The 24,066-nt window shown below is 48.5% G+C and overlaps 2 pseudogenes; both read right to left on the reverse strand.

Moving 5' to 3' along the window:
• Positions 1-268: 268 nt before the first annotated feature.
• Positions 269-447, reverse strand: LOC147707206 (U2 spliceosomal RNA; annotated as a pseudogene).
• Positions 448-21,520: 21,073 nt separating this feature from the next.
• On the reverse strand, positions 21,521-21,686 carry LOC147707207 (U2 spliceosomal RNA; annotated as a pseudogene).
• Positions 21,687-24,066: the final 2,380 nt, after the last annotated feature.

A 24,066-nucleotide genomic window follows, 5' to 3' on the forward strand; every position in this document is an offset into this window, starting at 1 on the left:
ATAAGGCTTGGCCGTTCGTGGCCGTTCGGGGACGGGCGGGGCGGGCAGAGAAGGAAAAGGACTCAGTATTTTTCTTCTTGCTCAGAGAAGCCAAGGGCAGTGCCCACTTCTCTGCATGCCTGCCTGCCCACCCGCCTGTCTGCCTGCCTGCCTCCCTCCCTCCCTCCCTCCATCCTACTGACTTGCTTCCAGGGTTCCAGGGTTAAGTAGTGAAGCGCTACTTCCGTTTTCTCGTCTATTTTTCTACAGCATTGTTTTCCCCAGGGTGGGGAAGTGCACCATTCCTGGAGGTACTGCAATACCAGGTTGATGCGTGGAGTGGACAGAGCAAGCTCCTATTCCATTTCCCTGTTCCAAAAATCAATTTAATATATGGTCCCCAGATAGAGGACGTATCAGATATTAAACTGATAAGAACAGATTTTTAAAAAAAAAAATTTAAAATATACTTTATTTATAGAAATTTTTCAGAGATACATCTTAACCAATCCCATAGGGTGGTGTACATTTGAACCTGAGTAGGGGGTGCACGCAGGCACCAACCTACCGGTTTTCCATCAAGATATTTCTTATCAGTACATTTTTATGCTGAAGTGTATTTTTTAGTTTACCCACTCTGCCCATTTCTCCTGTTTCCATTTCCCCTCAGCAGTAGTTTTTCCAAATAGTTTAATGTCAGAGTAAAGGAAAGTCATCAGTTTATCGAGACATCTATGGATTGCATCTTTTACATCTAGATTTTTTTGCTTAAACATCATTAGGTTTCGTATTGCCCATAGGCTTTCTTTCGCTGCACATAGGATTCTCCATAGGGTCCTGTCTTTATTTTTTGACAAGGAGGACCCTAGGCCATACAACATGAGTTCATACGTGATATTCTTTTGGCTTGTTACCCCTTCAATGAGTCTGCCCATTTTCCCCCAAAAGGTGTTGGCAAAGGTACAGTTCCATAGGAAGTGGGTGATGGTTTCTTCTCCAGGGCAGTCTTGTCTTGGGCATTTGGCTGTATTGGCGAGTCCTCTTCTGTGCTGGAAGGCTTTGACTGGGAGGGCGTTGTTGATGGCCAGCCATTAGATGTCCTTTTTGGAATTGGTAATGTCCTGGTGGTTAGTTTTTTCCCATACTTTTTTGGAGAGGCTTTCTGTCAGGTTTTTGCCATCTCCATTTTCTCTAGACCTGCGATTTCCTTTTTCAGTAGCGATCTGTTTTCCATGCAGTCTGGGTCTACCTCCAGCAGTTTCAACATCTGCAGGAATGGTAGAAGTACAGCATATAGTTTGTGAGGGAAAAAAGCAACAGGTAGTAAATTGTTCCTGTGGATCAGCTGGAATCTGTGGAAAATGTCTCCTGCCCCATACCTGATAAAATGGGCAGCAGTGTTTCTTTTTTGTTTTATTGCGTTCAGGCACAGGCAAAAGTACGTTGTAAAAAGGTACAGGTATATATTTGGGACATTCTTGCCCCCGTTTTGTGTGTGTTTGAACATGATGGTCCTTTTCACTTTCTCCATTTTGGAGTTCCAGAGGAAGTTGAAGATACTTTTTTGCAGTTGTCTCAGCGTAGATTTGTCAGGAGGGTAGATCATGGCAGAGTACAAAATCAGTGGAAGAATAACAGCTTTGATGATCATGACCTTCCCAGTCATGGATAGTGTTCTAGTTTTCCACAAGCTTACTTTTTGTGCAATTTTTTGTTGTACTGGCAGCCAATTTGCTTGACCTTCCGTGCCTTCTGAGAAAAGGATTCCCAGAATTTTTGTTGGTTTCCTGGTCGTCTTTACATCTAGCTTGGCCATGTTGTCCCATTTGTCTATGATGAGGCACATGCTTTTTTCTATGTTCAGAACCACCCCTGAAGCTTGTGCAAAGAGTTTGGAGTGTAGGAGGACCCTCCTGGCAGAAGCGGGGTCTGGGCATAGTACTGTCACATCGTCCATATAGGCTATGCACTTTGCTACTTCCCTGCTAGCTCCTGGGACAAAGATCCCCTTGATGAATTTGTCCTTCCTAAGGGTGGCCAGTAGGGGTTCTAGGGCGCATATGAAGAGTGCTGGTGACAGGGGGGCATCCCTGTCGAACTCCTGACTTAATCTGTACATTTTGGGTGAAGTGACCATTTACCAGTATCCTGCTGGTGGCGTTTGAGTATAACATGGAGATTGTTTTGAGAAATGATGGGGGAAAGCCCATGGTTTGTAACACCTTGAAGAGGTATTCGTGGGACACGCTGTCAAAAGCTTTTTGGAGGTCCAGTGAGAGAACCCCCAGTGAGTTATTTTCTTCTTGTGTTCTCATTATGGCATCCCTAAGTGTGACCAGGCTGTCCCATATTTTCCTTCCTGGGACAGCGCATGTTTGGTCTGGGTGAATCAGAGTTTTTTTTTTTCACAACCAATTTTATTGAGCAAGTAGGCAATAAAATTGTGGCACCCCACATGTCGGAGATCACCACCAACAGTACAGGCACAGTATATCAAATGAGTAGCAAATGTTCAAGCAGGCACCGAAAATAGGCTCAATATGTATAAACCCCCAACCCACCCTACCCCGCAACCCCCGTCCCCTCCAACTCCCAGAAACTCCCCCCCACCCCTCCCCCCCCACGCACGTGTACATATAGCAGCAGATAAAGGGTATAGGTGTAGCACGGCAGGAGTGTCGCAGAATCGGGCCAACAATGTCCGTACAATCAAATGTCCTCTTCTCGCTCCGCTGGGGGATCCAGTGACAGACCCCGGTAGTCGGCCCACCGCTTCCAAATTTTGTAGTGTTTGCGTGGGCAGCCCCTCGCCTCAAAGATCGGCTTTTCAAGGCCCATGTAATAGTCCAATCCAGCTTTCCACGCAGACAGGGGAGGGGCCCTTACACCCTTCCATGCCCGGGCTAGGTCCCGCTTGGCAACAACAAGCCCCAAAAGCAGCAGATGATGTTTATAGATGTTCCCACCAATGCCCTCCATAACATGCAGCAACCCCAGCCGATGGGTGCGGGGAAGGTCCCAGCCCAGGACCTCAGATAGACAGCTCCACACGCCTTTCCAAAAGCCAGGCAACCGACCACACGACCACACAGTATGTAACAGGGATCCAGGCACCGCCCCACAGCGCAGGCATTCCGGGGATTCAATCAACCCAGCCCTCCACAATCGTTCACGGGTGTAGTAGGCCCGGTGCAGGTACTTAAATTGGATGAGCCGGAGCCGTACAGCAATGGCGGTCCCACGCGGGGATTCTAACGCCTCCCTCCAATCGTCCTCATCTAGAGGGCCTACGTCCACCTCCCAAGCCGCCCGAAGAGAGTGCAGGGTAGAGGAGCAATGGATGTGAATCAGAGTTTTTAGTACCTTTTTAAGTCTGTTTGTGACACATTTGCTTAGGATCTTGTTATCTACGTTTAGTAAAGTAATGGGCCTCCAATTTTTGCTATTGTTTGGGTCTCCTTTTTTGTATAACAACGTTACTGCCCCCTGGTTGAAAGCGGGTAGGAATTGTTTTTTTTCCAGACTTTCTTTGATCATGCTGCAGTAATCGCCTGCCAGCTCTTACCAGAAAGTTTTGTAGAACTCCCATGGTAGGCCGTCTTGTCCTGGTGCAGAGTTCTTTGGGGATTTTTGTATGACTTCTAAGAATTCTTGAACTTGTAGGGTGTTTTCTAAATATGCCTTTTCCTCTTCTGATAGGCCTAGTTCGTAGTTGGCGAGCAGATTATCGCAGGCTATCTTATCTGTTCTTGCCTCAGAGAAAAGCTCTGTGTAGAAATTGTGTACTATGTCACTTATTTCCTCCTGTTCTTTTTTTGAGGGAGTTTGTGGAGTCCTGTAGGCTATCTATTGTTTTGTGATTGCTTTTTGCTTTTTTTAAAAAGAAGGAATTGCATCTTTCGTCCTGTTCGTATTTTTGGACTCGTGAGTTAAAGATAGTTATCTTTCCTTTCCTAAGTAGCCAGTTTTTAATCTCGTTTTTTGTTTTCCTTATGTCCTGTGACACCTGGACTCCGGCATCTTGTAGTTCTATTTGGCATGTGAGTAGCTCTTGTAGTTCTTTAAATTCTTCCCTTGTTTCCTTGGCTTTTTCCCTGCCTTTTGTGGAAAAGAATTGCTTGGCCTTCGTTTTGGTGTCCACCCACCATTCCTGTTGGGATTTGAAATGGTGTTTCTGTGATTGCAGCTTCTGGTAGAGAGTTATAAATTCTCTTTGTATGTTGGTGTCCTGGAGGAGAGTTGTGTTTAGTTTCCAGTACCCCCCCTTTTCCTGCCTGAGTTGTTTATGGCTAGATTAGCGATAAGCGTTTTGTGGTCTGTAAGGCAGCTGTCTTCTAAGGTAGTTGACAGGCATGAGATTGTCTCTGAGATAAAGATATAGTCTATCCTGGAGTAAGTGGAGTTGTTGTTGGATGTCCACGTGAAGCCTGGTTGTTTTGGGTTGTTACTTTGGTATGCGTCTTTAAGTTTGAAGTTTTCCAGTATTTCTTTGAGCTTTTTTGACGATTTGTCTAACTTGTACTCCTTGTTTGCCCCTACCCTGTCTGTGCTGTTTAAGATGCAATTAAAATCACCTATCATGATTGTGGGGGAGGCCCCATCCAAAAAGAATTGTAAGGTGTCTAGTAGGTCGATCCTGTCATTTTTGGTGGCGTGTCCGTATACGTTGCAGATGCGGAAATGTGTCCCTTTGTAGTTGATGGTTAGGTTCACTGCCTTCCCATGTTCTATCTATTCCTGGTTTATAATGGAGAAATTGTTGTTTTTGAATAGGAAGACAATACCTGCATTTTTGTTCCCCCCTCCTGACCAGATTGAGGGTCCTAATCCCATTCCTCTTGTAGGAAGGAGTAGTCGTTATTAAAAGGGAGGTGGCATTCCTGAAGGCATATTATGTCTGCTTGGATTACCTTACAGTATTCTAAAATTGCGGCCCTTTCCCTTTGCTGCTTAAGCCCTCTTACATTTAGGGTGGCTATGGCGATGGCCATGATAAAAATTAGGTGTGTATACATCCTTGATTTATATAGCGTCCACATCTATGTCTTCACTGGAGTCTACTTCTATTTGTGTTTTGTTTGACAAAGGAAGTTCCCCTCCACTACCTAAGATGGGGTCAAACTCCTGGAACTCTATTTTGGCTGTCTCCGCTGTTGGAGACTCTAAGCTTTCTTCTAGGGCTGTTGTGTAACCTGTCAAGTCTATGGCTTCTGTCTCTGCGAGGGTAGGAAGGTTAGAAAATATGGTTGTCACATTGTTTGGAAAAAGGCGGATTACCCCCTCTAAAGTATTATCTTCTTTCTGGCTTGTTGACCTTCTTTTCTGGCGTGTGTTTATGGCCTCAGCGGAGAATTTAAGGGTTTGGTTTTGTTTCCGCTTTAAGGTTTTCAGCTGGAGTTTAGATATTCTCCTGTGTATTTCTTTGAATTCCTTGCGCGCTTCTATCTTGGCATTTGTGTTCTCTTCCTCCTCCGACCCCTCTGTGTCCTGTTCCGGGTCTGATTCTATGTTGGATTCTAGCTCCATATTTTGTGGTGTTTGTAACCTGCGTGATTTCCTTTGTTTGTTTGTGGGTACTGTTTCCCATAGCCCTTCTAATTCTTTGTTGTCTGCTTCCTCTAACCCTGGTGTGTTCTCCTGGGTTCCCAGACCTGTGATGTGTGTGCTGGCATCACTGGGGTTTATATCTGTACTACCAGTATCCTGCCCTTGTTTTAGCTGGTCTTGGGTTGGTCTCTGACTTTCAGGGGTTTCTGTTACTATGTGCAGTGGGTCCTCGCTAGGGTTTGCTTGGCTATTGTTGGTTTCTGGATCTTCTTGGGGTTTGCTGGGTTTTTGATTTCCTTCTGGTTGGGAGAACAGATCTTGTGATTCTGGGGTGGGAGGGGGTTCTTTCTGTTCTCCTTTCCCTTCCTCTTTCTTCTTCCCTGGGGTGCTTGCGTTTTATTTTGTATTCTTGCTATACCACTGTGCGTTGCTGTTTTTTAAGTGGCATTCTTTATATAGATGGTTGTTTGTTCCACATAGGTTGCACGTTTTGGCAATTGTGCAGTTTTGTGCCTTGTGGTATTTAACTCCACAATTTCTGCACACGTCTCCTGTGCACATCTCTTTTGAGTGCCCAAATTGCAAACACTGCCTACAAAAGATTGGCTGGCCTGGGTAGTACAAGAAGCCTCTGTTTGGACCAATGGAGAAATTCAAAGGAGGGTGTTTAGTCCCTCCTATGCCTTCTTTGTCTGGGGACAGGACCACCATAAACCTCCTTTTCCCGTTCCATGCCCCCCATTCATTTTTTAATTCAGTTCCTCCTCTAACTTTTTCGCAGTACCCAGACAAAAAATGTTCAATTTCATAGGTAGGTGCGAATGGGTTGTACATGTGTACAGTCATGGGTATTTCCCTGGGGATTGCGATAGGGGTGACCTTGTAGCCGACTAGTTCAGGGTGGTTCCTATTGGTGTTATAATTGTATAGGAAGCTCTGATAATCTGTCTCTGAGGACAGTGTGATGTCCAAAATGCCCATTTTACGAAAGTCTTGGATGCACTTTGTTTGTGCTGGCTCTCTTTTAAAGACCTGCCTCATTACTACCTCCATGAGGTGTTTAATGCTACGCTTGTCTCTTGCATCTTCTTGGATTTCTATCCTCACTGTGAATCTAATGTTCGATGTGGGTATATTACCTCGGTTGCTGTCTTCTGTGGTGTATTCTTTGCTGCCATGTGCAGTACCAGCTGCTGCTGCGTATGATCTTGTTGCTGCGGTCGCCATGGTGCTTTTGGTGTGTGCCCCCTGGCCGAGCGCTGTGCGCGCCTGGGGGCTCACTGTCTTTCAAATCTTTCCAGCCACTAGTTCTGGCTGTGTTCTCCCTCTGTTGGTGTCGTCACCTTGCGTGCCCCCTGGCCGTGCACCAGCCGGTGCGCCAGCCGGTGCGCCTGGGGGCTCGCTATTGCAGTTGTAAATTCGATTTCCTTCGGGTGATTTCTGCTGTGCTGTGCGCACTGGAGTGCCCCCTGGCCGAGCCTCTAAGGGCGCCTGGGGGCTCGCTTTCTCGATTTCCTGAGTTCCGCCGGTTTCTGCCCCTAGGGGGAGCCTTCCCGAGATCGGCTTGGGACTGCTTTATTTCCCGTCGGTTTTGCGTGCCCCCTGTCCGAGCACCAGCTGGTGCGCCTGGGGGCTCGCAATAATCTCCACAAATGCTGATTTCCTCCTTGCGTGCCCCTTGGCCGTGCACCAGCCGGTGCGCCCAGGGGCTCGCTCTCCTCTATATTTTTTGCTCTCCTTGCGTGCCCCTTGGCCGTGCACCAGCCGGTGCGCCCAGGGGCTCGTTGTTTTAAAAAAAAGGAGATTTCTCTCGGGTGACTTCTGATGCGTTGTGCGCACTGGCGTGCCCCCTGGCCGAGCCTCTAAGGGCGCCTGGGGGCTCGCTTTATTGATTTCCCGAGTTCCGCCGGTTTCCGCACCTAGGGGGAGCCTGTGAGCCCTCCTGTGATCGGCTTTGGCCAACTTTCTTTCCCGTCGGTTTGCGTGCCCCCTGGCCGAGCACCAGTCGGTGCGCCTGGGGGCTCGCGGTGTGTATTCGTGTTTCTGTGCGTTTGGAGTGTCCCCGGGCCGAGCACCGAGGTGGTGCGCCCAGGGTCTCTCCAATTCAAAAATGGCCAGAGAACGTAGGAAAATTGGTTTTCCCTCTTTGGAGTCTCCCCGGGCCGAGCACCAAGGAGGTGCGCCCGGGGTCTCTCCAAAGGTATTCCGCCTGGGTAGTTCCCACCACCCTCCCCATGGGATTGGGCTCACCTGTCTCCTGCCCGCTTGGGCAGGTGTTCCGAGTGGGTTTTTGTCGAGTCTGGGTCCGAGAGGTGCCCCGAGCCGTGCACTATCCCAGTGCGCCCGGGGCTCCTCTTTTAAGGTGTCTCCTCGAGCTGCAGCTATGTGCGAGCTCAATATTCTGTCCCCAAAAGGTGTTTCCTCATCAGCACAAAACTGGGGTCAGCGCAGCCTTGCCACGGCCAAGCCGTAGAGCGAAGGCCCAGCTTTCCCCAGGTGTACCTTTAAGGTCGCGACCTTGCCTTAATCCTTTCGCCTGCCTCCACGCAGCCTTGCCACGGTCAAGCCGTGGAAAGAAGGCCCAGCAGAGACTGGTGTCCGGTTTTCAGGCGCCCCCTAGCCAGATCCAGTGTATCTTTTTTTTTGTTTGTAAAAATATACTTTATTTAAAATTATTTGTCAGGTTTACATTTTAAGCAGTCCCTTATATTTGGGTGCTGTACATTTAACCATTCTCAAAGAAGCGCATTAGGCTATCTTTGGTGGTTTTCCATCAAGATTTCTCATTTTACCCATCCAGACCAACTCCTGATTTTCCAGGTTTCCTTTGCCCACTCTTGTCCAAATCTATGGGTGTCTATGCACATGTAAGAGATCATTTTAGTGAAAACAAGTTTTTGGCATTCTTTTTCCGTGATTGCTTGGTGTTTGTACAAGGAAAGGTTCCTGTTTTCCCACATCGCCTCTTTCACGCAGTTTATTATTCTCCATAGTGTCCTTTCTTTATTTGCATTGCAATTCATGCCCAACCCATATAGAACCAGTTCATAGGACAGGGATGCCTGTCCTGTTAATTCTTTAATGAGCTGTCCCATTGCCTTCCACATGCTTTGTGCTCCGCCGCAGTTCCAAATGAAGTGCATCAGGGATTCATCTGCTGCACAGCCTGGTGTTGGGCATCTTGCTGTTTTTGCCAGTTTCCTTGCATGTTGGAATTGCTTCACTGGTAGGCATTTGGATACCATCATCCATGCCAAGTCTTTCTGGGAGTTTGTCAAGTCTTTGTGGTTCACCATCTCCCGAACCTTCCCTGATTGCTTCTCTGATAAGTTGTTTACCATTGTCACTGAGTCTGTTTCTTTCAGTTCTTTGCTTAAGGCCATCTGGGGTGTGATGTCCTTCGCTTGAATTTGCCTCTCTTCAAGCTTCTTGAAGAAAGGTTTGATGCCTTTGTACGCAGGGGGTGGTTCTAGTAAAAAAGGCTTTGTATTGTCAAGTTTACATATGCCCTCTCTTGATAAGATGAAGCTTGTAGCAAACAGTGTGTAGGCAGCCACATGTGAGTCTTTCTTTGCATTCCCCAGTACGTTTTTAACAAAATGTGACATCAGAAAGTCATGGAGGTTTGGCAGGTCTTTCCCTCCTTTTGTGGGTAGTTTGAAAACTGTGTCTCTTTTTAGTTTTTCAATTTTTGGCCCCCAAAAGAATTTTGCAAAAAGTCTTTGTGTCACTTTTGTCCACCTGTATGATGGAGGGAAAATCATGGCAATAAACATCAGGATTGGTAGACATATTGCTTTCAGCACCAAGACTTTCCCTTCCAGGGAAAGTTTTCTTGTCGTCCAGAGCGCCATTTTCTGCTTGAGCTTTGTCTGGATCTTCTCCCAGTTTATTTCTCCCTTCATGTCCTGTGAAAAAAGAATCTCCAGTATTTTTACTGGGTCTGTGGAAGGTTTCACTGGGAGCTGAGACAGGTTGTCCCACCGTCATGCAGTGCGTTTTCTCCACATTCACCTGTAGCCCAGCTGCTAGGGAAAAGAGTTGGGTTACAAGGAAAGTTCTTTTTATGGATCTAGCGTCAGTGCAAGCAATGGTGACATCGTCCATGTATGCTACACATTTGACCTGTTTGCCTTGGCTGCCCGGTACCAGAGGACCAGTTATGCACTTGTCCTTCCTGATGGCACATAGGAGAGTTTCAATTGCACATACAAAGAGTGCCAGTGATAAGGGGCATCCCTGTCTGACCCCTGATTCAATGTGGAACCCCTCAGATAGTGTACCATTTATAAGGACCTGGCTTTCACATCCAGTGTATATTAAGCCAATAGTTTTGATGAAACCTTCTGGGAATACCATTTTCCTGAGCACTTTGAAAAGGTATTCATGACTTAGGGAGTCAAAGGCTTTCTGGCAATCAAGGGCCAAGATAGCTAGTGGATTCCCCCTGTCTTTCGCTAACCACAAGGTGTCTCTAATGATGGTCAAGCTGTCCCAGATTTTCCTTCCTGGGACCGCACATGTTTGGTCTGGGTGCATGATGGAGGCCAGCACCTTTCTGCATCTTCCTGCCAGGACTTTACTTAGGATCTTACTGTCCACATTCAAGAGGGTGATTGGCCTCCAATTGTTGATGTCCAGCTTGTCCCCCTTTTTCTCCAGCAGTTTGATGATGCCCTGTGGAAAGGAGGGGGGTAAAACATTTTTTTCCAAGCATTCTTTCAACAGACTCCAAAAATCCTTTGCAATAAGCCCCCAGAAAGCTTTGTAAAACTCCCATGGAAGGCCGTCTTGCCCAGGGGCTGATCCTTTTGGGGCTTCCTGAATGATTTGGAAGAGTTCTCCTCCTGAAATGGGGGTGGTTAGAAAATGTTGTTCCTCTTGGAATAAAGAGCTCTGCAAAGACCCTAGAAAATCTTCACATGCACTTATATCTGATGGCTCTTTTTTGTACAATTGGGAAAAAAGGCTGTTGTTATTTTCCCTACTTTCTCTGTGCCCTTTTGTGTTTGTCCATTTGTGTCTTTCAGTTCATTCATTACCTTTTGCACTTGCTGTGCCTTTTTGAAAAAGAACCTGGAGCACTTTTCATCTTCCTCAAAGATCTTGACCCTGGAGTTAAAAATGTGTTATTTCCCTCGTTGTTTCAGCCATTCTTTCAGTTCTGTTTTTGTTTTTTCTCTTTCCTCCCCTACTTCCATTCCACCCCTTTCTAGGTTTTCTAGCGTGATCATTTTTTGTTGTATTTCATCAAATTTTTGAAACTTTTCCTTGCTTTTGATCATGCTCTGTTTTCTGAAAAAAAGTTTTGTTTGTTTTTTTACCTCTTCCCACCATTCTGCTAAGGATGGGAAACTTTCCTTTCTGGTTTTTAAGTTGTTGTACATATCACTGTAATTTTTACACAAGGTGTTCATTTTCCACACACCCCTCCCCATTTGACACATGTTTGAGATTTCAACGGTTGCTTTCAAGATTTTGTGGTCTGACATACCACTCTCGTTTGTTTCATAATTCCTTGCTTTTATATTTTTGGAGGTGAAAATGAAATCAATTCTTGATTTGACTTTGCCACTTTCTGCTTCCCATGTGAACCTTTGTTTTGACCCTGATTTTGCCCCTGTATCTGACAGTTGCAAATCTTTACACATGTTTTTGAGACATTTTGCAGACTTATCAATTTCGTAACAATTTTTCTTGCCACATCTGTCTGTGGGGTTTATGATGCAGTTGAAATCCCCTGTTAACACCATTGGGGTTGCACCTGCAATAAAAAGTGGGAGCATTTCAAACAGGGACAGTCTTTCATTCTTGTCGGTTGGTGCATAAATATTACAGACCTTAAAGGTGGTGTTTCTGTATTGTATGGTGACCATCATAGCCCTGCCTGGCTGTATAATTTTAGTATCAAGGATTGACATTTCTTTGTTTTTTATGAGAATGGCTATTCCAGCATTCTTGTTTCCACCCCCAGACCATTTGGAGGGGCCTTCTTCCCAATATTTGGATATGTGACTGTAGTCGGTGGAGTGGGGAATTGCACATTCCTGTAAACATATAATGTCCCCTTTTTGTACTTTGCAAATCTCAAACACGGACGCTCTTTTCACTTGTGAGCCCATTCCTCGGGCATTCCATGATATGATGTTAAACATTATGGGGCAGATTTATGTTAACTGGCGCATCCCCAGGGATGCGCCAGTTAACATGCGCCACAGTGCGCCACAGCTCCGCCAGCCATGGTGGGCCGCATTTATAATGCGGCGCACCATGGTGCAAAAACGGCACAGATGCGTGACGCATCTGTGCCGGAAATGTGGCGCATTGCTGGAGTTGTGTCGCAAGCGCGCGCAGCTCCAGCAAGGCTCGGGGTGCCCCATTTTAACAATGCTGCGTCAAGACCTAAGCCTGCTTCAAGCAGGCGCAGGCTTTTGACGCAGCATTGGCTTAAAAGTGACTGAGTGAAATCTCATAGATTTCACTCAGCCACTTTTGCGAGGCGCACCTGCCCCGGAACGCCCACCCTGCGCCGGAACGCCCACAAGCGGCGCAGGGCTTTACAACGTGACGCATCTGCCTAGATGCGTCACGTTGTAAATTGTTCGTAGGGATGCGCCACGTTTACGCCGCCTTGCGTGACGCAACAGCGGCGTAAACGTGGCGCAAGGGCCTCATAAATCTGCCCCTATATTTGCAATGGTGATTACTTTGCACGGTATACAATACATGTTAAACCCGAACATTTTCAAAGCTCAATGGCGACCAGATGCTGTCACATATTTGCTGATTGCTTTCACTATTTTGCGTCTCTTGCCTGCCAATTTCTTCTGCTCCCCCTAAGTATGGGGACTGTAGAAAAAGGTCTTTGTGGGGGGTTACTCCTACCTCTTGTGAGAATAAGCTATATCCTAGGTCTTCTGAGTCTGAGAGGTTCCCTAGTACACTATACCTGGACCCTGAGCAGTTCTGTTTTTGTAGAGTTTTCTTCCTAGTTTCTTTCTGTTCTGTTGCGGCAGGACCACAAGCGGGTCCGCCGTTTGTATTTTGATCTTGATTTTATTTCTTATTTTAACCATCTACATTTGGCCCTCGGTGGATTTTGTTTCCTTTTCTGAGGAGGTCTGTTCTTCTCTTTCCCTTTTTTCCTGTGCCCTGTCCTTGGCTTCTTTGATGATGTTATATATATCTGTAGGAATAAGAGTACAATCTGAATCTATTTCCCTGTCTTCCACTTGTGAGTCTATGTCTGACATCCCTTTAACTTTCTTTTCACTTTCCACTATTTCTGTCATTTGAGTTTCCTCTACTACCTGTGTACTTTCCTTGGTTTGTTCCTGTTCTGCCTGTGGGGTAGGGGTAGGTTCAACCTGTATTACTTGTTTTTTTGCGTTGGGTGTTTCCCTGGTGCCTCCATCACTAACTGTCTTGAAGATTAATGGTGCCAGTACTGCGGCGTAAGGTTTACTATCCCTTGGCTGCACACTTGATCTTAGCCAAAAGGCTGAGAAGCCATAACCAGAATGGTGCCAGAATTAATGCCTCCCGAAGCAATCTACCTGGCTGACCCGGACCGGGGTCTTCCCTTGCACCGTCGCTGGCCGCCCTTTCGCCTCTTTTTCCTGACTCCCGGCAAGAGCTCAGCATGAACCGGGGGAAAGGAGGCCCCGGCCTCAGGCCTTATCCCGGCTCCCAGAGTCCTCCTCGGCTGTCGCCTCATTAGTCGTCACTTAGCAAACCCACGTTGTCCTCTTTCTAGTATTTGCATGCCCCGCCCCTTCCTGCGCACTGCTTCCAGCCGGCTGGCCGGAAAGCCTGGCAGCCATGGGATGCTGGGAATCAGGCCAGGAAGCCGTGGACAGCTCCCTGACCTGAAGTGGCCGGACCCTCGCCCTCACTTGCCCGAGACACTGCTCCTCTGGAGCCTGAGGCCTATAGATAAGGCTTGGCCGTTCGGGGACGGGCGGGGCAGGCAGAGAAGGAAAAGGACTCTGGATTTTTCTTCTTGCTCAGAGAAGCTAAGGGCAGTACCCACTTCTCTGCATGCCTACCTGCCTGCCTCCCACCCTCCCTCCCTCCATCCTATTGACTTGCTGAGAACCTTCCTCCATTCGTTCCCCAGTTAATTGGATCCAAAAACCAATGAAACTCTGCTGCTGCAAAAACAGTCTTTTTCCCACGTTTGTCTCTTTTCCAAGTGCAGCGTCTGGATGGAGAAGGGAAAAAATAGAAGAAAAAAAAAGTTAAAAAAATAAATAAATAACGCACGGCCGGGTGGCCGCAAAGTAGCAATTAAGTAAAATACATACATAATTAAGACAAGACACAGTGACCAGTTTGCTTTTATTCACACGCAAACACAATAGCGCCACTTTACAGGGTTTGGTAGTGAAGCGCTACTTTCGTTTTCTCTTCTATTTTTCAACAGCATTGTTTTCCCCGGGTGGGGAAGTGCACCATTCCTGGAGGTACTGCAATACCAGGTTGATTTTTTTTTTTTACAACAATTTTTATTGCAGAGTCAATTACAGTATACATTACTGGATTCAGAATCTCTAGTTACAGAGTCATACTTCTATCTCATCCCAGATGCCACGTACACAGCCATTCAGCCCACAAACCGGAGGTCGGGCGGCGCTACTCATTAACAGTTTACACTCTTGACTGGGTTGTCTGCTGTAGTCGTCGCATGGGGCCCTCTGCCCTCTGCTTTTGTATTTTCACCCCGCACCCGCATCTCTCACCGAATTTCGCACACGTTCAGCTGCTGGATCCCGGGCTGCTTCCCCCCTCCCCCCTCCCTCCCCGGTGTCTACAATTATGCCTGGTGCCAGGGTACGTGCATATACTGTGGGCCTTCGGAGCTTTAGATTATTACTGTGCGTGTGTGTCCGGTATCGGTGCTGGGGTCAGAACCGTCCCTATTGGAGCCACCTGTCCCACCGCCTCCTCCTCCTCCTCCCCGTCCACTGTGCTATCCCTCAGCGCCTGTACTAGAATTTCCCATGCCATTGCTGCGTCCTGTGCTTTCTCGTCTGAGCCACGGCGGGCCAGCTGATACCTGATCGTACTCTCCGCTGTTGCCCACTTCAGGAATTCACACAGCCATCTCCGGTGTGTCGGCCCCACCTTCGACTTCCAGCCTTTGGTCAGCTCTCTCTTTGCAATAATTAGACCCATGTCGATGAATTTGCTAGACAGTTTGTTCTTTCGTGTGTGTGGGAACCAGTGTAAGACAGTGACCGCGCTATCATACTGCAATTCCCTGTCTGCTACTTCGTTCAGGGTGTCACCTATTTCCCTCCAGTATTCCTGTATTCGAGGGCAGCCCCTCAGCATGTGTACTAGGTCTGCTCCTAATTGGGTACATCTGGGACATGCAGCATCTTCTGCACCAAAGTACGCCGCTATTTTACTCGGCGTTAGGTAGGCCCTGTGAAGTATATAGAAGTGTATTAGTTGGAACCGCACGTTTCTGGTGCTCTTCCTGGCCCTCCGCACTAGTTGGGACCACGTCGTGTCTGGGATTTCTAATTGTAGGTCTGTTTCCCATTTGTGTTTCAGCGATGTAAGTGGTTGTAGGGTGTCTGTGTGCATCCTGGAATAGAGGCATGTAACTTCCTTAAACGTCCCTGCCGCCATCATTGTGTATTGGCATGCCAGCGTCGTCATGGGCTCCAGCAGTCCCTCCCCCCAGTGCGCCTGTATGGCTCTCACCACTGCCGCATGCATTAAGTAATCTCCCCTCGGGAGGTCGTACCTTTCCTGCAATGTCTGGTACGGGGCCAGTACTCCGTCGTCATAAAGATCCCCCACCACCTGTAACCCTGCATATACCCACAGTCCCAGTCTCGACCAGTCTCCACTATGTGGGAGAGCAGTCACCATGCCCAGCGGGATCTCAGGTGCATAAGGGTGCCCGTGTCCAATACGCTTTTGTGTGCGATTCCAACATAATCGCAGCGTCCGCTCTTCTTGGGACAGCCCTCCAAGCCTCAATTTCTGCTGCATGGTAATGTATGCTAGTATGTGACTGGGGGTGCCACCTTCCCTTTCCTGCTCCGGGCCTCGGTAGACCCTCGCAACCTCCTGCGTAAAGAACTGCAATTGGGCCGCCAAGTAGTAGAGCTCGAAATCTGGGACCGCTAGGCCGCCCTCATCCTTCGAACGGGTCAACTTCGCCAATGCAATTCTACGTCTGCCCGTTCCCCACAAAAACGACACAATCATTGACCTCAACCGTTTGAAGATCGCTCCAGGTATCCACACAGGGAGGGTTCAGAAGAGATATAATAATCGCGGTAGAGCTATCATTTTTAGGAGTGAAACCCGGCCCGCCATTGAGAGGGGGAGGGAGGCCCAAAATGTCATACTGCCCTGCAATGCACAGACACAACGACCTATATTACCGTCTAGCATGTACACTCCCAGGTAGCTCAGACAGCTAGTCTCCCATCTAATCTCTGGGTGGGTTAGGGGGTGCTCCTCCCCTTTCCTCAGCGGGAAGAGACAGGTTTTTGTCCAGTTAACCCTCAGTCCTGATATTGCGCCAAAGCGCTCTAAGAGTCTCTTCGCGCCGTCCACAGCTTCCTCAGCATCTTCTAAGAAGAGGAGAAGGTCGTCGGCGTACAGGGAGATGAAGTGATGGGCCCCTCCGACTTCCAACCCGTTGGAATGTATCCCCCGCCGAGCCATCGCTGCCAGAGGCTCCACCGCAAGCGCAAACAGCAGAGGAGATAGTGCACATCTCTGTCTCGTCCCCCGATGCACCTCATATTGGTCCGATACCAAGGGTCCCACCCTCACCCTAGCTTTTGCCGAAGCGTAAAGCACCTTCGTCCACCTTATATATCCCTCACCCAGACCAAAGCCCTGCATCACTCTGTATAGGTACTCCCATTCCAGGGTGTCGAATGCCTTTTCTATGTCGACCGCCAGTACCAGGGGGGCTCTTGCTCTCAGCAGTGGGTCATCCACTAATCTAAGCATCCTACGGATATTGTGTGTCGTATTTCTAGTGGGTATAAAACCTGATTGATCTTTATGTATCAGGTTCTGCATATGGGGAAGCAGCCTGGTGGCCAGCACTGTGCTCAAAATTTTGTAGTCTGTTGTCAACATGGACAATGGCCTATAGGATGCCGGGTCTGTACTGTCCCTTTGCGGTTTTAATAAAGGGATCATAATGGCTTCGCGCATTGACTGAGGAAGTCTGCCCCCTCCCTGGCCTCGTTATGTATCACCTGCAGCCTCGGGGTCAGTTGGTCTAGGTATTTCCCGTAAAATTCAATGGTTAACCCATCTATTCCTGGAGCCTCATTTATGAGGCCTTGCGTCAGTTTTGCGCTGCGGATGCGTCACTTTTTGTGACGCCTCAGCGGCGTAAAACATGCGCCTTGTTGCGCCATCTTTAAAAAGTGACGCATCTAGGTTGATGCGTCACTTTTTAAATCCCTGCGCCACATTATACCTGCGTGAGGTATAATGTATGCAGAGGGGGCGTTCCCCCGCAAAAAGCCTCGTAATAGTGGCGCAGTGAAATCTATGAGATTTCACTGCGTCACTTTTAGGACGCTGTTGAGTCAAAATCTTGCGCCTGCCTCACAGCAGGCGTAAGACTGACGCAAGCCCTTTCACATGGGGCTTTCCCCATGTGAAAGGACGCATTGCTGGAGTTGCGTCACTTTTTTGACACACTCCAGCAATGCGTCACTTTTGCGCTTACAGATACGTCAGAAATACTGACGTATCTGTAACTCCTTGCGACATGATGCGTCATACATTAAATATTACGCATCATTGGTGTCGCAAGGAGTGCGTAGTGAAAAGTGACGCATCGCTGTTTTCACGCAGCGATGCATCACTTTTCATAAATAAGACCCCAGGTGTTTTGTTACGCGCCATACTCTTTATTGCCCCTCTTATTTCCGCCAAGTCTATTGGGCCGCCTAGTAAATCAGCCTGCTCTTGCTCAAGCCGCGGTGTCTGCAGGTCGCTCAGGAAAGCCTCCATTGCCTCGCTCTGGTTCCCCAATTCGCTCCTATACAACCTCTCATAATATGATTGAAAACAGTCCAAAATGTCTGGCCGTGTTTGAAGTGTGCCGCCTCCATTTCCCTTCAAGGTCAGAATCGGTTGAGCGCCCCTATTGGGATTCGCTAACCAGGCCAAGAGTGTTCCAGTTTTGTCCCCCTCAGCAAGAGTTTTCGTCAAATATGTTTTATAATCGTAGCTACGAAGGCGCTCTACCTCAACTGCCACTGCTTCACGCACTTCACTTACTCTCCTCTGTAACTCAGGGCGGCCAGGGCGTTCCTGTTCCGCCTCCCTCAATGTTCTAAGTCTTCTACCAATGTCCTGCGCACCCCTGCAAATTTCCCCATACAGTGCCCCCTTACTACCATTTTAAATGCGTCCCACTCCACGGCCCTGGTTGAAGCGGTACCCTCGTTCTCTGTGAAATAGCTAGTGATCCGATTTTCAAGTTCTTCGCGGAAGGGTGGGTCATCCAGCGTGTCCGGCCGTAACCGCCATGTCGGGATCTTTGGTGTTGTATTCATCCAATCTAGCGTCAGGAGGATAGGGTTGTGGTCAGAAATTGTACGTGTCAAGTATTCAGTCCGGACCACTGCTGGGAGTATTGTTTGGGAACAAAGGAAGGTGTCAAGGCGGACATGGAGGTCGTGTATACTAGAGTAGAATGAGTAATCCCGCTCTGTCGGATGTTGTGTGCGCCAGCTATCCGTCAGATCCCACTTCCCTTGCCATTCCGTTCTGTATTTCGCTAACCTATGTACAGGGGATGGGTGCAGTGGGGGGTGGGATCTGTCTAGTGTAGTGTCTTCTATTGAGTTGAAGTCCCCCCCCATCAGCATATGTCCAGTAAAGTAAGTGGCTAGCACTCTGGAGAGCTTCGCAAAATAAGCTGCCTGATCTACATTTGGCGCGTAGATGCTACTAAGTACAATGTGTCGACCTCTAAGTAGCCCTTCCACCGCTACAAACCTCCCTTCTGGGTCTACCGTATGTCTAGTGACTTGGAAAGGAACTCCCGCCCTCACCCTAATTAACACTCCCCTGGCAAAAGCAGAGTACATGGTGTAAAACAGGTGGCCCCTCCATCTACGCTGTAGCGCTGTCCCCTCTTTTTTCGTTAAATGGGTCTCCTGTAGGAATGCTATATGCACCCCTCTGCGAACTAAGTGAGAGTGGATCTTGTATCTCCTCGCCATAGTGGTGAGCCCCCGCACATTCCAGGACACACATTTTATCGAGCCCGCATTAGCCATTGTCCCATCTTGTTCAGTTCGAGTCCATAACATGTAGCTTCCAGACATCAGACACCACACCGTCCCCACCCATCCCCAACATTCCCCCCACCCCCCTTCCCCAAACTACACCTCGAGTTACCCCAACTTCTCCAGGTCCCCCCTCCCCCAGAACAGGACCCAACTGCAGAAGAGTCGCTCCCATCCAAACTGGCGAGCAAACGCGCCCTCAAAAGTCCCTAGTCCGTAGTCAATACCACGGAGGCCTTATGGGCCCTGGGGTGCGTGTGCTAGCTACTAAACTCTGCAAGTGCTGTCCCCATGTCCCCGCCCCACAATTCTCATCATGACTCACGATATTTCCGTCTTACTGTGCTCTGCTCAACAGTTCGTGGAGGCCGCACCAATTGTTTTCAGTCTTGTCAGGTACTGTGGACAGGAGTCAGCCTTCGATGATTTTACCCGATGTCTGCGGCGTGACCTTAGGGCCCCTGGCGCCACCTAGTTCCGACAACTCAGTGTCAGAGCCTGATTCCTGAATCTCCGAGCCCGATTCCCTCGCCGATTGGACCAGCGCCAATCCCGACACTTCCTTCACTGCCTGCAGCGCCGCTCTCCGTTCCTCTCCAGTTTGGGAGGTCGTCGGTTTTCTGGACCCCTGTCTGCGTCCACGGAGCCTCCGTGATTACCTGACTGTGTGTTTCTGGCGTTCCTCCTCGGCCCTGTATCGAGCTCCGTTCGTGCCCGCTTTATAAGTGTCCCACCAGGCCCACGCCTCTGCCGATGTCGTGAAGAACAGCGCCTTTTCGTCTACCACCACTCGGAGTTTGGCCGGTAACAGCAGTGAGTACTGTAAACCCTCCGTGCGCAGTTCTTTTTTGATAGAGAGGAATGTGGCTCGCAGTTTTTGGGTCTCGAACGTGTAGTCCGGGAACAGCGTAACCCTGCTGTTATCCACTTGAAATGGACCTGCATCCCTAGCCCGTTGCAAAAGCCAGTCCCTGTCCTTATAGTGGAGCAACTTGATTACCACTGGGCGAGGTGGTAGGCCCGGTTTTGGGGGCCGGGACGGTACTCGGTGCGCCTGCTCTAGAGTGAAGAAGGGAGAAAGACCCTCCGGGGCCACCACAATCTTTAGCCAGTCGTGTAGGTAGCCCACCATGTCCGTGCCCTCTTTTTTTTAGGGAAGACCCACCAGGCGCAAGTTGTTCCGCCCGCTGCGGTTTTCAGCATCCTCTGCCCTCCTCTCTCGTGCTTGTATCCGCTCCATCGCCTCCGTGAGCTTCCCCTCCATCGACTTTTGCGCTGGCACAATGTCTTTTAGGGAGTCTTCTGCCTCCTTGACTCTATCAGTCAACTTCGCATGGTCTGCCCGCAGGAGCCCCAGCCCCATCGACACTTGTACAATGTCTTGATGTAAAGCATCCTTAGTGGCAGCAATTGCTTCAAGGATCCAGTTCTGCATCTGTTGCAATTCCGTGGTAGACTGCGAATCATCTTCCGGTGTCTCCGAGGCTGGGCCCCCGTCCCCTTTTCCGCCCTTAGGCTTGCCCATATTGCTCCTGCGATGTGGATCTGGGTCCCAGAGATGGTCAGGAGTTGTCGATTCCCCAAGCGGGCCCCCTTCTGGACCGCGAGCCCCGGGACGCATGCCCCACGTTCCCGGTCAGGTCGGTCTCCGGGTATCCTCGTGGAGGTCCCCGGTCGTCCTCAACTGACCTTCCCCCTCAGGCCCCTAGTCTGGTCGCTGCTCGGTTCCAGCCAACTTCTGGTAACCCTTCGCAGTGGGATCGGGTTCTCAGGGCTCCAGGAGTGCTCGAGGACTCTCCACCTCCCCGGGGCCAAGCACTGCAGTTTCTCACCTTCTGGGGTCGTCAGGCGAGGGTTCCAGGTGCTCTCCGATGCATGCAGGGTCAATGGGCCCCAAAGCCGGGGAGACGATACAGTTCACTGGTAGTGCGGGTCCTCCTCGGGTCGTCCGTGCTCTGGGCGCCACACCGGGCTCAGGGATCGGCGAGTCAGACCTTGGGCTCCTCCGTGCAGCAATGTAGTTGGGCAGGAGCTGCACCCACTGCAATACTAGGCCCCGGAGACGGAGTGTAAATTTATTGCCCACTGGGTCCTACAAGGACCGCCCCCCGCACTCAGGTCCAGGCTCAGTAGTGTTCGGACTGGTGGCACAGCAGCCGGGCCCAGCACGCTCTCGGGCCTCCCCCGAGTGAAGACTCCCGCTCAGCCAGGCCTCGGGACAGGGTCGCACGTACGGGGGCTGCAGGCTTCAGGCCTCAAAGCCGGGGCACAAAGTATGCTCTTCCCGGGTGGGGCGGAGCTTCGCCGGGGCTGCTTCTGTTCTCGATCCCCCCGCTGATCACTCCGAGGTCGGGGGCCCACTGGTACGCAAGGCGGTTCCAGCACCCGCCCGGTCAACTAGGTACCTTGCCCCCTCTTCACAGCCGGGCGCCGGCTGTGGGTCTGCTGCTACAGTCCGGCAGCCGCTTCTTCTCGGGGCGCCACCATCTTGTGCTCCGGCGGCTCAGGCACTTCGGAACAAGGCGCGCTCGCTGCGGTAGATTTCCTGGCTCGCCTCCCGGACCGGAGCAGGCCTGGGTGTTGCTCTCGGGATCGACTCGATTTTCGCGGGGATCCCGGGTCTTGATCAGGATTTTCAGCGGATCTTTAGGGCAGAGGATCGGGAGCCTCGCTAGGCTGCGACCGTCCGCATTGGCTGCTAGCCACGCCCCCCCCTGCAATAACAGGTTGATGCGTGGAGTGGACAGAGTAAGCTCCTATTCCATCTCCCTGTTCCAAAAATCAATTTAATATATGGTCCCCAGAAAGAGGACGTATCAGATATTAAACTGATAAGAACCGATTTTTTTTTTTTTGTAAAAATATACTTTATTTAAAAATTTAGAGCGGCACATTTACATTTCAACCAATCCCATAGGGTGGTATACAATTAACCTGTTTAGGTGGTGCATGCAGGCACTGACCTAACGGTTTTCCATCAAGATTTTTGTTTTTTCCAAACTCACTTTTATGCTACAGTGATTATTCAAGTGACCCATTCTGCCCATTTTTTTTGTTTCCAAGTGGCTTCTGCATTTTGTTTACCCATGTGTTTAATATCAGAAAAGTAGAAAGTCATCATTTTGTCTAAACATATATGTATTGTATCTTTCACATCTAAGTTTTGGTGTTTGAACAATAGTAGGTTTCTTGTTATCCATAGACTTTCTTTGGCTGCACATATTATTCTCCATAGGGTTCTGTCTTTATTTTTTGACACTGAAGACCCTAGGCCATACAAGATGAGTTCATATGTGACAGGATCTTGGTTTGTGATCCCTTTGATTAGTTTACTTATTTTTGTCCAAAATACATTTGCAAATACACCGTTCCAAAAAAATGGATGATGGATTCATCCCCATGGCAGTCTGTTCTTGGGCATTTTGCTGAATTTGCGAGGCCTCTTCTATGCTGGAAAGTTTTAACTGGCAAGGCGTTGTTGACCGCCAACCATGCAATGTCTTTTTGAGTGTTCGTGATGTCTGGATGGTTTACTTTATCCCATACTTTCTTAGTGAGGTCCGCTGACAGGTTATTCACCATTTCCAGTTTCTCCAGTTTCACCATTTCTTTCCTCAGGACTAGTCTGTTAGCCATATCTTCTGGTTCTATCTCCAGGTTCCTTCAGCATCTGCAAAAAAGGCTGAAGTACGGCGTATTGTTTGTGTGGGAAAAAAGCAACAGGCAGCCTATTGTCTCTGGGTATGAGTTGGAATTTGTAAAAAATGTCTCCTGCTCCATATCTTATGTAGTGGGCCGCCAGGTTTCTCATTTCTCTTATTGCAGTAAAACAATTACAGAAGTGGTTCAAGACAATATACATGTATAGGTTAGGTACATTTTTCCCCCCACTTTCTGTGTGCTTGTACATTATAGTTCTTTTCACTTTCTACATTTTGGAGTTCCATAAGAAGGTGAGCAAGCATTTTTGTAATAGTCTCAAAGTGTCTTTGCATGGAGGGTATATCATGGCAGAGTACAAAATGAGTGGAAGTATCACAGCTTTGATCACCATGACTTTCCCCGTCATGGACAGTGTTCTTGTTTTCTATAGGCCAAGCTTTTGGTTGATTTTTTGCTGGACTGGGGGCCAGTTTGCTTGGCCTTCTGTATCCTCAGAAAAAAAGATCCCTAAAATTTTTGTTGGTCTTCTGGTTGTCTTGACGTCAAGCTTTGCCAAGTTGTCCCATTTCCCAATAATGAGGCAGGTGCTCTTGTCTACGTTTAGGGATAGACCTGACGCTTGCGCAAAGACTTTCGAGTGTAGCAGGACTCTCTTCGCTGAAGAGGGGTCTGGGCAAAAAACTGTCACATCATCCATATATGCAATGCATTTTGCCATCTTTCCTTTTGCCCCAGGTACGAAGACTCCTTTTATTATCTTGTCCTTTCTTAGTGTGCAGAGTAATGGCTCCAGGGCGCATATGAAGAGTGCTGGGGAAAGGGGGCATCCCTGGCGGACTCCAGATTTAATCTTTACATTTGGTGTGAAGTGACCATTGACTAGTATCTTACTGGTTGCGTTGGCGTACAGGCTGGATATTATTTTGACAAAGGTGGGTGGAAACCCCATAGTATTCAAAACTTTAAACAGATATTCATGTGACACACTGTCAAAGGCTTTTTGGAGATCTAGTGAGAGGACCCCCAAAGAATTTTTTTCCTCTGTTGTTCTGACTATGGCGTCTCTTATTGTGATCAGGCTATCCCATATTTTTCTCCCTGGGACAGCGCATGATTGGTTTGGATGGATGATTGTATTTAGCACTCTTTTCATCCTGTTTGTTAGCAGTTTGCTCAGTATCTTGTTGTCTACATTTAGAAGGGTGATGGGTCTCCAGTTTTTTATATTGTTTGAATCTCCTTTTTTATGTATCAGGGTTACTGAGCCTTGGTTAAAGGAGGGCAAGAAGTGGTTTTCATTAATCCCTTCTTTAATCATGTTTATATAGTCGACTGCCATCTCTTTCCATAAGGTTTTGTAGAACTCCCATGGGAGTCCATCTTGTCCTGGTGTTGAGATTTTGTGAGCTTTTTCTATGTTCTACAAGAACTCCTGTCCTTGTAGGGGGCTTTCTAAATATGTTCTTTCTTCTTCTGATAGCCCTAGGTTGTAGTTAACTAGTAGGTCTTGGCTAGCTTCTATATCAGATTATTTTACTGAAAAAAGGTTGTTGTAGAAGTCCTGTATGATTTTACTGATTTC

This window comes from Lissotriton vulgaris, chromosome 6 (genome assembly GCF_964263255.1).
Source record: "Lissotriton vulgaris chromosome 6, aLisVul1.2, whole genome shotgun sequence".
Lineage (NCBI taxonomy): Eukaryota > Metazoa > Chordata > Amphibia > Caudata > Salamandridae > Lissotriton > Lissotriton vulgaris.